Source organism: Sus scrofa, chromosome X (genome assembly GCF_000003025.6).
Source record: "Sus scrofa isolate TJ Tabasco breed Duroc chromosome X, Sscrofa11.1, whole genome shotgun sequence".
In the NCBI taxonomy this organism is placed as follows: Eukaryota; Metazoa; Chordata; class Mammalia; order Artiodactyla; family Suidae; genus Sus; species Sus scrofa.
In genome coordinates, this window is record NC_010461.5 from 88,155,275 (window position 1) to 88,168,073 (window position 12,799).

The 12,799-nt window shown below is 48.6% G+C and overlaps 1 long non-coding RNA gene across 2 annotated transcripts in view; it reads left to right on the forward strand.

Moving 5' to 3' along the window:
- Positions 1–8,688, forward strand: part of LOC106508240 — a 31,918-nt gene extending 23,230 nt beyond the window's left edge. The window contains exons 2-4 of one of the 2 annotated variants that reach the window (XR_002340688.1): positions 6,797–6,965; positions 7,982–8,073; positions 8,197–8,688. This is a non-coding gene — a long non-coding RNA (uncharacterized LOC106508240). Of the gene's footprint in view, positions 1–6,796; positions 6,966–7,981 lie in introns of both variants that reach the window. The other variant, XR_001304958.2, reaches the window with a different exon arrangement.

A 12,799-nucleotide genomic window follows, 5' to 3' on the forward strand; every position in this document is an offset into this window, starting at 1 on the left:
AAGTTCCCAGGCTAGAGGTTGAATCAGAGCTCCAGCTGCCAGCCTACACCACAGTCACAGCAATGCAGGATCCAAGCCGTGTCTGTGACTGACACTACAGCTCGATGCAACGCCAGATCCTTAACCCACTGAGCGAGGCCAGGAATCGAACCCGCAACCTCATGGATCCTATTCAGATTCATTTCTGCTGTGCCACCATGGGAACTCCCTGGACTGGGTGACTTGCAAGGCCTCTCGCGACCCCAAGATCTGGAGATTCTGTGTTGATATTCCTTTTACATTTGCCCCCAACTAAGAGATTTTCTTCTCTGGAATTCTGACTTAGGATACTGGAGCCTCAGATTTTGACCTCGGGCTGCCTAATTTAGGGGTTACCATTCTGTTTGCCTCCACCGACACTTTTAAGAGGACGGTCTGGGCCTCCAGTTTCTGGAATCTCTCTGATAAGAAGCCTCTCGGATCACCTCCTAGGGCCCCTTGGCTGGAACATTCTGGTAAAACTGTTCTGCGGCAGCAGAGAAGCCCCCTCCCAAAGGTTACTCTGCTTGCCCTGTTCCCAGGGAGTACCTGCCAGCACACCCATTGCGGAAGTCAATGGGCACAGGCCCTTTTATGAAGCATTTTCTGCGCTTTCTTCCTCTTTTCGTCTTCTCCCTCCTTCTCATCTCTTAGCATGTCCAAACACCCGCAGAAGAAGCTGTGGGTTGTTTACTCCAATATCCACTCCTCTCTTCCTTAAAAATAGAAATTTATTACCAGGGGGGAGGGGGAGGGGGAGGGGCACTCTAGGGGGAGGAGATTAAGAGATACAGACTGAAACTACTCGGTTTAAAAGAGATAAGCCACAAGGATATATTGTGCGGCACAGGGAAAATAGCCATTGTTTTATAATAAATTTCACTTTTTTAAAAAAAAAAGTATCGTTGATTTATCATGTTGTGCTAATTTCTATTGCACAGCAACATGGCTTAGTTATACATATATGTTCATTCTTTTAAAAAATATTCCTGGAGTTCCTGCTGTGGCACATCGGAAACGAACCCGACTAGGATCTATAATGATGCGGGTTCGATCCCTGGCCTCTCTCAGTGGGTTTTGGATCCGGCATTGCCGTGGGCTGTGGTGTAGGTCACAGATGCAGATTGGATCTGGCGTTGCTGTGACTGTGGTGTAGACTGGCAGCGGTAGCTCTGATTCCACCCCTAGGCTGGGAACCTCCATATGCCACGGGTGCGGCCCTAAAAAGCCAAAAAAAAATTTTTTTTTAAATATATTCCTATCCGTTATAGTCTATCCCAGGAGATTAGATATAGCTCCCAGTGTTATACAGCAGGACCTCATGGCTTATTCAGACTACATGTAATAGTTTACATCTACCAACCCCAAACTCCCGGTCCAGCCCACTCCCTCCCCCTCCCCCACTGGCAACTACAAGTCTGTTCTCCATGTCTGTGAGTCTGCTTCTGTTTGGTAGACAGGTTCATTTGTGCCATATTTTAGATTCCACATATATGTGATATCATATGGTATTTGTCCTTCTCTTTCTGACTTACTTCACTTTGTATGATAACCGCTAGTTGCATCCATGTTGCCCCAAATGGCATTATTTCATTCTTTTTGATGGCTGGGAGTATTTCCATTGTGGATATGTACAACCTCTTCTTAACCCATTCATCTGTCCATGGACATTTAGGTTGTTTCCAAGTCTAGGCTATTGTAAATAGCGCTGCAATGAATGCTGGGGTGTTTGTATTCCTTTGAATCATTGTTTGGTCTGGGTATATGCCCAGGAGTGGAATTGCTGAATCATAGGGTAATTCTATTTTTAGTTTTCTGAGGAACCTCCATACTGTTCTCCACAGTGGTTGCAATAACTTACCTTCTCACCAACAGTGTAGAAGGGTTTTGTAATGACTTTAAATGGAATATAATCTAGAAAAATTTTAAATTACTATGTTTTACACCTGAAACTAATAACATTGTAACTCACCTATAATTCAATTTTATTTTATTTTATTTTATTTTATTTTGTTTTTAGGGCCACATCTGTGACATATAGAAGTTCCCAGGCTAGGGGTCGAATCGGAGCTACAGCTACTGGCCTACACCACAGCCACAGCAACACAGGATCTGAGCCGTACCTATGAACTACACCCCAGCTCACAGCAATGCCAGGTTCTTAGCCCACTGAGCAAGTCCAAGGACTGAACCTGCCTCCTCATAGATACTAGTCAGATTTGTTTCCGCTGTGCCACAATGGGAACTCCCTATACTTCAATTAAAAAAAAACACACAAACACCACCATACTGAAACTTAAATTTCTTTGGAGATGGCCATGTATGCAGTTAAAGAGAGCCTCCCTTAGAAGGAGTGGCCGGGCTAACTTCTGGCCAATGAGATGTAAGCAGAAGTGTTGCACAGTATTTCTGGGAAGCTTCCTCTAAAAGAAGGAGTGACTTCTCTTTCCCGTCCTCCTTTCTGTTGTCTGGATTGTGGATATAATGGCTGGAGCTTGAGCAGCCTTTATCGACAATGAGGCAGCAGAGTAACTTGGAAGAAATTGGGGTCTCTGGTGACCTTATTTATTTTATTTTATTTATTTTTTGTGTTTTTGCCATTTCTTGGGCCACTCCCATGGCATATGGAGGTTCCCAGGCTAGGGGTCCAATCGGAGCTGTAGCCGCTGGCCTACACCAGAGCCAGAGCAACTTGGGATCCAAGCCACATCTTCGACCTGCACCACAGCTCACGGCAACACCGGATCCTTAACCCACTGAGCAAGGCCAGGGATCAAACCCGCAACCTCATGGTTCCTAGTCGGATTCGTTAACCACTGAGCCATGATGAGAACTCCTCTGGTGACTTTATAGAGTCACCCTATTAACCCTGGACTGCCTACCTTCAGTCTTCTCTTATGGGAGAGATAAAGAAATGTCTATCCTTTTAAATCAGCTATTATTTTTTTTCCTGTTATTGCAACCAGAGCTAATCCTGACTAATACATACCCTCTCCCCAAAATGAGGGTGTAGCTTGACAAGTAGCTCCAGGTAATGGGGTGAAGTCTTATAGGTTAAACTGTAGATGTGGAGGACTTCCCACTGTGGCCTGGCACAAGGGAATCGGGAATGGCTTGGGAGCCCTGGGATGCAGGTTCGATCCCCAGCCTGGCACTGTGGGTTAAAGATCCAGCATCGCCACAGCTGTGGCTTAGGTGGCAACTGTGGCTCATATCTGATTCCTGGCCTGGGAACTCTGTATGCCACAGGGCAGCCAAAAAGGAAAAAAAATGTGGATGTGGAGAAAAATGAGCATTTAAACTATCTTAAGGGATAACAGAGGGGATTTCCCTAGACAAGAACTATGGAAATACCACTAGGCTCTATGCAGATTCCCTTCACAGTAGCCCCATGAGAACCCACAGCACGCTCTCAGAACTGTCAAAGTATCCCCCGTGCCTAGCCCAGTGCCTACCTAATGCATAGGACAGGCTCCATTAAAAATTGTTGAAAAAAATAAAAAGAAGTTCCCGTCGTGGCGCAGTGGTTAATGAATCCGACTAGGAGCCATGAGGTTGCGGGTTTGATCCCTGGCCTTGCTCAGTGGGTTAAGGATCTGGCATTGCTGTGAGCTGTGGTGTAGGAAGCAGATGTGGCTCGGATCCCACGTTGCTGTGGCTATGGTATAGGCTGGAAGCTACAGCTCTGATTCAACTCCTAGCCTGGGAACCTCCATATGCCACAGGTGCGGCCCTAAAAAGACAAAAAGACAAAAAAGACCAAAAAAAAAATTGTTGAGGAGTTCCCCTCATGGCTCAGCGGTAACAAACTCAACTAGTAACCATGAGGACAAGGGTTTGAACCCTGGTCTCGTTCAGGAGGTTAAGGATCCGGTGTTGCCATGAACTGTGGTGTAGGTCACAGACATGGCTTGGATCTGGCATTGCTGTGGCTGTGGTGGAGGCCAGCAGCTGTAGCTCTAATTCAACCCCTAGCCTGGGAACTTCCATATACCGCACGTGCGGCCCTAAAAAAAAAAAAAAAAAAAAAAAAAAAAAAAGGCAATAAAATAAAATAAAAAATAAAAACTGATCCAGTGCTGTCACTGCTGCAGCATGGGTTTGATCCCTAGCCTGGCAACTTCCTCGTGCCATGGGTGTGACCAAAAAAAAAATTATTGAAAGAATACACAGTTTGTTCCTTTAATTGATATAATCAACAGACCAACTACTTGTGTGATTTGAAAAACTTTGGGAACGCTCCTCCCTTGTCCCCATCCAAAATCTCTTCACTAACCTGCCTCTCCTGCTACAACATCTGAAACTCCCATAAACGTTTTTAATGCTCAGCCTGTGTCAGGTCCTGTGTTCAGCTCTGAGGAGTTAGTGGTGAGCAAAATAGGCATGGGGGAGTTCCTGTCCCAGCTTAGTGGTAACGAACCCGACTAGCATCCATGAGGACACAGGTTTGATCCCTGGCCTTGCTCAGTGGGTTAAGGATCCAGCATTGCTATGAGCTGCAGTGTAGGTCTCAGACATGGGTCTGATGCCGTGTTGCCGTGGCTGTGGCATAGGCTGGTGGCTACAGCTCTGATTCGACCCCTAGTCTGGGAACTTCCATATGCCGCAGGTGCAGCCCTAAAAAGACTCCCTCCCCCCCAAAAAATAGGTATGGAGCCTGCCCTCAGGGATCTTCCAGAGCAGTGAGGCAGATACAACAAAGACAAATATGTCGAGTGGTTGGTACAATTTGGGATAAGGGCAGTGAAAGAACCCATAACAGGGGAAACTTCTTTAGACAAGGTTAGGGGTGCAAAGCTGTCAGAAGGCAGACAGCCGAAGGAAAGGAACAAGCAGCCACGCTAAGAGGCCGGTGGCCGCGGTGGGTTGCAGGGAGCATTCTGGACGGGGGAATACCACGCGCACATATGCTCCGAGGTGTGTTTAAGAAATGAAAGGTACTTAGGGATTGGAGCTTGGTAAGAGCTGAGGAGTGACAGGAGCAAAGGCTGGAGAGGTCAGCGGAGGCCAGATCACGCAGGCCCTTGTAGGCCAGGCAAAGGAGTTTGGATTATTCTAAGTGCAGAGATAAGCCGCTGATAAGCTCAAAGCAAAGGAACACCAGGATCTTGTTTTGCATTAAGAAAAGTCACTTATGGTCTCCGGAGGAGACAGTTTGCGGGGTGGGGGGGATGTGCTTGGGTCGCGGGATGGAAATCCTGTGAAATTGCATTGTGATGATCATTATATGACTACAGATGTGATTTTTAAAAAAAAGGAAAAAGAAAAAATAAATTAAAAAAAAAAGAGGAGTTCCCGTCGTGGCGCAGTGGTTAACGAATCCGACTAGGAACCATGAGGTTGCGGGTTCGATCCCTGGTCTTGCTCAGTGGGTTAAGGATCCGGCGTTGCCGTGAGCTGTGGTGTAGGTCGCAGATGCGGCTTGGATCCCGCGTTGCTGTGGCTCTGGCGTAGGCTGGTGTCACAGCTCCGATTAGACCCCTAGCCTGGGAACCTCCATATGCCGCAGGAGCGGCCCAACAAATGGCAAAAGACAAAAAAAAAGAAACGTCACTCTGGCTGCCCTGTGGAATTGGACAGGGGTCAGTGTGCCAGCAGGGAGGCCAATGTGTAAAGGCTTTGCCTCCCCGTGACAGATGAGGGTGGCTGAGGCCAGGTAGTAGTCGTGGGAATGGAAAAGAAGTAGAAGGATGCGGGGTGTGATTCGGAGGGGGAATGGACCACTCTGGGCCATGGATTTCGATGTGGGAGCTGAGGGGGAGGGCAGGTTCAGAGGTCTGGTTGCAGCAGCTCTGTATCTGGGGCTGCCTTACACGGAGGCCGGATACACTGGCAGAGGTGGGAGTCAAGTGTTGGATTTTGATCACGTAGATATGGATGCACTTGTTCAACATACATATGGAGCTGTCAGGGAGACAGCTGAATATTTGAGTCTGGAGCTCAGGGGACTGCTTAGGGCTGGCGATTTAAATTTGGGAATAGGGAGTTCCCGACGCAGCTCAGCGGGAAATGAAAACTAGTATCTATGAGGCTTCAGGTTCCATCCCTGGTCTCGCTCAGGGGGTTAAGGATCCAGCGTTGCCGTGAGCTGTGGGGTAGGTCGTAGATGGGGCTTGGATCTGGCGTTGCTGTGGCTGGGGTTTAGGACAGACGCTGCAGCTCCGATTCCACCCCCAGCCAGGGAACCTCCATATGCTGTGGGTGCGGCCCTCAAAAGACAAAAAAAAATTAAAAAATTAAAAAAAAATAAATTTGGGAGTCATCAGCCCGGGGAATATTACTTAGGATCGTCGGCATAGATGGAACCCACCAGAGGGAGAGAGCAGGGTAGAGCCGAGCCCAGAGGCACTCCAGCAGTTAGAGGAGAAGCCTGCAAAGCTGGCTGAGAAGGGGCTGCGGGGTTGTTTGTATCCTGCCCATCATCCCCAGCAAAATGTTGCAGAGTTTGAGCAGGCTGATAAATCGCACCTCTTTTCTTCTGCCTGAAATCAGAATCAATCAAGAAAGACACACATGTGAGTCAGACAGGAGATAAGAATATCACCTTTATGAATCGTCAAGCTGCCTGGAGAAAGCAGAGTTGCCTGGGAACAGGCCCACCAGTACGAGCGGCCTGTCTGATCTGCTTCTCCGAATGGAGACAGGAAATGAGCACCCAGATCACAGGGTCCGAGTCTGACCTGGCCCAGGCCTTGCAGAGGGCCCGGCACCCTGGAGGTGCCAAGGTGTGTTGCACAAATCAATGGCGAAATGGGCACAATCCTAACCCATCTTCCAGGACTCACCTGGGGAGCTTGCAAAGGCCTGTGCCCAGCTTCCAAACCCTCACCCCCTTGATCCACGTGGCCAGTTGAGCCCGACGTGCGGCCAAGGTTAAGAACCATTGCTCTGGAGTTCTCGCCGTGGTTCAACAGGAGCAGCAGTGTCTCCGGAGCACCAAGACGCAGGTTCGATCCCCGGCCCGGCACAGTGGGTTAAGGATCTGGTGTGGCTACAACTGCAGGGTAGGTCTCCCCTGCCACTTGGATCTGATCCTTGACCCAGGAAGTCCATATGCGGCAGGGTGGCCAGAAAAAAAAAAAGAGAGAGAGAGAGAAAGAAAAAGAAACTATTTCTCTGGCCCAGTTCCTCGTTTTACCAATGGGGGCACTGAGCCCAGAGCAAGAGGGCCAACCTTAACTGTGGGATCAAGCTGGCCCTGCTGCCCACTGTGTGAATAGCTGGGACAGGGCTGTTTCTTGGGGCGTCAGTGTCCTTCCTCCTCTGGGAAAAGGGGAGGTTGGGGCAGTTTATCTCTAGAGCCCAAGCCAGCCCTGCCAGTGTATTCCTCTATTCTTTAAAACAATTTTTTTATTAAAGTATAGTTGATTGACAGTGTTCCTTCAATTTCTGCTGTACAGCGAGGTGACCCAGCCATGTGTATGTGTGTGTGTGTGTGTGTGTGTGTGTGCACATGCATGAGTGTGTGTATACACACAACACATTCTTTTTTCAATTTTTTGTAAGATTTTTATTGTTTCTATTATAGTCGATTTACAGTGTTCTGCCAATTTTCTACTGTACAGCAAAGTGACCCAGTCACTCACTCACTCACACACACACACACACACACACACACACACATTCTTCTTTTAATTAAAAAAATTTTTTGGGGGGTTTATTTTTTTTAATTGTATTCAATCACATTATCTTCCATCATGTTCCATCACCAGTTTGAATATAGTTCCCTGTGCTAGCCAGCAGGATCTCATTGCTTATCCACTCCAAAAGCAATAGTTTGCATCTATTAACCCCAGACTCCCAGTCCCTCCCACTACCCCCCCCTTGGCAACCACAAGTCTGTTCTCCAAGTTCATGAGCTTGTTTCTTTTCGGTACAAATGTTCCTTTGTGGCATTTATTAGATTCCAGATATAAGTGATATCATATGCTATGTGTCTTTCTCTTTCTTGTTTTTCATGCAGTCTTCCATCGTCTTCCTCTATTCCGACCCCAGGTGTGGCTTCATGTGCTGGAACATCGCTCCTGTCTGGAAGTGCTCCTGCACGTTGGTGAGGTTAGTTTTGCACCTGCAATGTCTGGGTTGAGGAGTGCAAAAGACAGCAAAGGAAGACGCGTGGGACAGTGCGGGACCCACGGGGTCAGTCCTTAGTGGAGAATTTGTCCTCTTTGTTCTTAGATGGTGGCAGCAGGACGTTCACCAGTAGAACAGCAGCAACACAGCAGCAGAGCCCAGCGGAGGAAGGTCTTCTGGGCTGGGGCTGCCCGCTTTGCCCACATGCCTCCTCTGCTAGTTCCTGTCTTGCCCTGCCCACCCTCTCCGGGCCATCTCTTTTTCATTCATTTCCTGCCTCCTCTATTTATCTGCATCAGTCACACGTGTTTCGAAGGGGAGCCCATTCCCTCTGCCTACCCAAGCTGTCTTCCCAGCAGCCCACCCCCTTCCTTCCCAAGTGACTTTGGTGACCCGGAGTTTGTAAGCGCATTGTCCCAATACAGGCAACCGGAAGTGATTTGCGTCACAAGGAAGGCTGGGCAATAAGGCTGTAGGTGATTCCTTACTCTACACAATGACAGGGAGTGTCATGGCTCTGAGTGGCTGTTTCTTGGGAGTTCCCTGGTGGTCTAGTGGTTAGGATTCGATGCTTTCACCATGGTGGCCCAGGTTCCATCCCTGGTCTGCAAACTGAGATCCCACATCAAGCTGCTGCATGCAGAGACCGAAATTAATTAATTAATTAATTAATTAATTAATTAAATGAAAGTGGAAACAATAACTTGATTAAGAACTCCATATGAGGATGGAGAGAATCTAGGGGCTGGGAGGGAAACTGAGGCCTAAGGCAAGGAGGTAGCTGAACAAATCTCATGGCTAGAGGGCTCTCCTGGACCCAGTACTTACTAAGCCACCTGGCTTAGAAACGATCCTGGCTAACCGCTTTGTTGTGTAGATTGGGAAACTCAGGTCTGGCGATGCCAGTGACTTGTCCAAGGTCATAAGACTTGTTAGCCAAAGACTAGGACCACAGCCCAGGACTCCTGACTCCTCTCCCTAGAATATCTCAGCTGTCTCATTCCATCCCCAAATGACCTTTAGGGATGAGTTTCATTTCATAAGCTGGGGGTTGGTGGGGCTTGCGGTAAGGACTCTGAAGAGGAAATGTCAGAAAGAATGACAAAAAGATAAACATGGAGAGCAGATCACAAACCTCAGTTCTACCCCAAGGCTTTTCTTGTCTCTTTCTCTGACACCTCCCAGCTGGCCCTTCCTCCTCCTCCCTCGCCCGGCCTCAGTGTGGGCAGCCTCGGAAGCATGGCTCTGGGCTTTCTGCTCAGCCTCCACTGCACCCACTTCCTGGGGCGCATGTCCACTCAGCATCACTCCAGCTCGTGTGACACGAAGACACACTCACATCTGGTGCTCTAGCCCTGGACTGCACGTGTCTTTCCACAGCTGGTTCGGGGGTATTTCCATATGTAAATGTGCTTAGCTCAGCGAGAAATCAAAATTGGAATTCATCTGCCCTCTGAAAACCTGCCACCTTTTCCTCCACGCCGTCTCCTTCGGTGCTTCCATAGTCTCTCAATCCTCCACGAATAGCTTTCAGGCCACCTGTGGCTTGGGGGGGCGGAGGTCAGGAGGGGGAGTCGGTGTTTAATGGGTCCAGAGTTGCAGTGTGGGAGGAGGAAAAAGTCCTGGAGATGGATGGTGGGGACGGTGGCCCAACAATGAGAATTGCACTCAATGCCACTGGACTGCCGACTGAAAAATGGTTGCAGTGGTACACCTTAGGTTCTAAATATATTTTACCACAATCCAAAAGAGGAGAAAACACAAAACTTTCAAGTCATCCTTGACCTGTGGCTACCTTACTTTCTCTTCCCCAACTTACTTTGTTACCAGGTCATGCTGATTTTTCACTGCAAGGAGGTTCCTCAAATGTTTACATCCTCCAAGCCCCACTCGCCTCTTAAGTCTGGGGGTAGGGCCCTCTGTTGGGGCCACACCCAAGGCATGCAGAAGTTCCTGAGCCTGGGATTGAACCTGGGCCATGGCCGTGACAACACCAGGTCCTTAACCACTAGGCCACCAGGGAACTCCTGTGTATTACACCAACTTCCTGACAAGCCTGATAGGAGTGGACTGAGACCACCCTTGGAGAAACACTGCCCTCAGTGCCTTTTGCCTTTGTCCCTGTGTCTCTTTTCCAGGACTCCCTTCCGGCCCTCGGCTGGCCTTCATCACCTCACACCTGGATGACCGCAACAGCTGGCCTGCCTTGGGCTAGCCTTTCTCTGCTCCAGCCTCTCCAGCTGCCAGGACCCATCTTCTGCAAATACCTTTGGCATCACATCACTTCCCTGCTCAGACCTATTAGATCCTAGCTCCATTCATCTGGCTGGGAGCCAGCCAATTGGCCTCCCATTCTTCCTCTTCCCTCCTTTCAAGTTCACTCCCATCCAGCCAGCCTCATAGGTTGCTTTAAATCTTCTGTTAGCCCCTCTGCTAGTTTGGGTGGTCTCCTTTCCACCTCCTCCCGCCCTCCCTCCAGAATACTTCTGGTGACTTTGGGGGAGTCATGCAAACTGTCGAGCTTCTCCAGCCTCTTTCTCAATGCATTTGCCTCCCCTGCCCGCATCGCGGCTCCACCATTCACCTGCTAGAGGCCTTCAGGCAAGTTGCTTCACCTCTCGGTGCCTCAGTGTTCTCATTTTTTTCATCCATAAAATGGGGATCTTAATGGTACATCCTCATCAGTTCGTGGAGAAGATTAAAAGAGGTGATAGTGGAGTTCCCATTGTGGCGCAGTGGAAACATATCTGACTAGTCTCCATGAGGACGCAGGTTCGATTCCCTGGCCTCGCTCAGTGGGCTAAGGATCTGGCATTGCTGTGAGCTGTGGTGTAGGTCACAGACGCGACTCGGATCCCCCGTTACTGTGGCTGTGACGTAGGCCGGTGGCTACAGCTCCAATTTGACCCCTCACCTGGGAACTTCCATATGCTGCAGGTGTGGCCCTGAAAAGACAAAAAAAAAAAAAAAGGAGATAGCTGTAAAAGGACCTAGAACAATATTCGGCACAAAGTAACTGCCATGGACACATCAGCTATTATTACTTTTTTTTTTTTGTCTTTTGTCTTTTTAGGGCTGTACCCATGGCATATGGAAGTTCCCAGGCTAGGGGTCTAATCGGAGCTGTAGCCTACACTAGAGTCACAGCAACGCCAGATCTGAGCCGCGTCTGTGACCTACACCAGAGCTCACCACCATGCCGGATCCTTAACCCACTGAGTGAGCCCAGGGATCGGACCCGCAACCTCATGGTTCCTAGTTGGATTCATTAACCACTGAGCCACAATGGGTACTCCAGCTATTATTACTTAACCATTGTTATTATGGCGCCTTCTAGCCAGCTCTTCCCTGGACACCACTTCCACTTGGAAGAGCTAACTGGTGGAGCTGTCTGTCAAAAAAAAAAAAAAAAATGAGTCCAGGAAAAACAAATTTCATAAATAGATTCTGCTAAATCTAAGACTGTTGAAGTCTTCCAATTGGTGAATATTATTTTATTCACCAAGAGTGCGGAGCTGGTTCATTGTTAAGTATCTGAGACAACTTGAGGAACTGGGCTGTCTACAAAGCACTACTTACATCCATTAATTTCTAACCAACCAGGAGGAGGGCATGTGAGATTTAAAATCAGGATTTTTCCGGGATGAATAGGATGGTGTGGGGACAACGTCAAAACACCCTAAGGGACCAATGCGTTGTGCATGTTATTTCCCATGGTCTTTCTAGAATCCTTCTCACTATGCCCTAAGTCCCAATGGCCCTGCTTCCACATCTGCTCACTCCCTGTGTTCCTCCTTGGAGCCTAATTGGAATTGCTTTTCTCTCTGGGAGTTCCCAGCCTGAGAGCCCTGCACCTTGCACCTCTACCATCATTGCTGTAAATAATCTACCATCTTCATCTTTGTTCTTCTTTTCAAATCCACCTCTATGGTTTTGTGGCGAATACAACGCATTCCTTTAAAATCGCTGGTGAATTCACAGTCACTGTTTATCATTGTATGTTCTCTTGCTCTCGCTCAATGAATTCGGTCCTACCTCAGAGATACCAGGTTCGGTGCCAGACCATGGCCATAAAGTGAACATCTCAACAAAACAAGTCACGTGACTTTTTTTGGGGCTTCCCAGTGCCTACCAAAGTTATGCTTACCTTATACTGTAGCCTATTAGGTGTGCAATAGCATTATGCCTGAAAAAACAATGTACAGACCTTATTTAGAAAATACTTGGAATTCCGTCGTGGCTCAGCAGAAACGAATCTCCCTAGCATCCACGAGGACGCAGGTTTGATCCCTGGCCTCGCTCAGTGGGTTAAGGATCTGGCATTGCCATGAGCTGTGGTGTAGGTTGCAGACAGGGCTTGGATCCCTAGTTGCTGTGACTGTGGTGTAGGATGGCAGCTTTAACTCTGATTTGACTCCTAGTCTGGGAACCTCCATGTGCCGAGAGTATGACCCTTAAAAAAGACCCGAAAAAGAAAAAGAAAATACTCGGAGTTCCCATCGTGGCTCAGTGGTTAACGAATCCGACTAGGAACCATGAGGTTGTGGGTTCTATCCCTGGCTTTGCTCAGTGGGTTAAGGATCCGGCGTTGCCATGAGCTGTGGTGTGGGTCGCAGACGCGGCTTGGATCCCGTGTTGCTGTGGCTCTGGCATAGGCCGACGGCTACAGCTCTGGACCCCTAGCCTGGGAACCTCCATATGCTGCAGG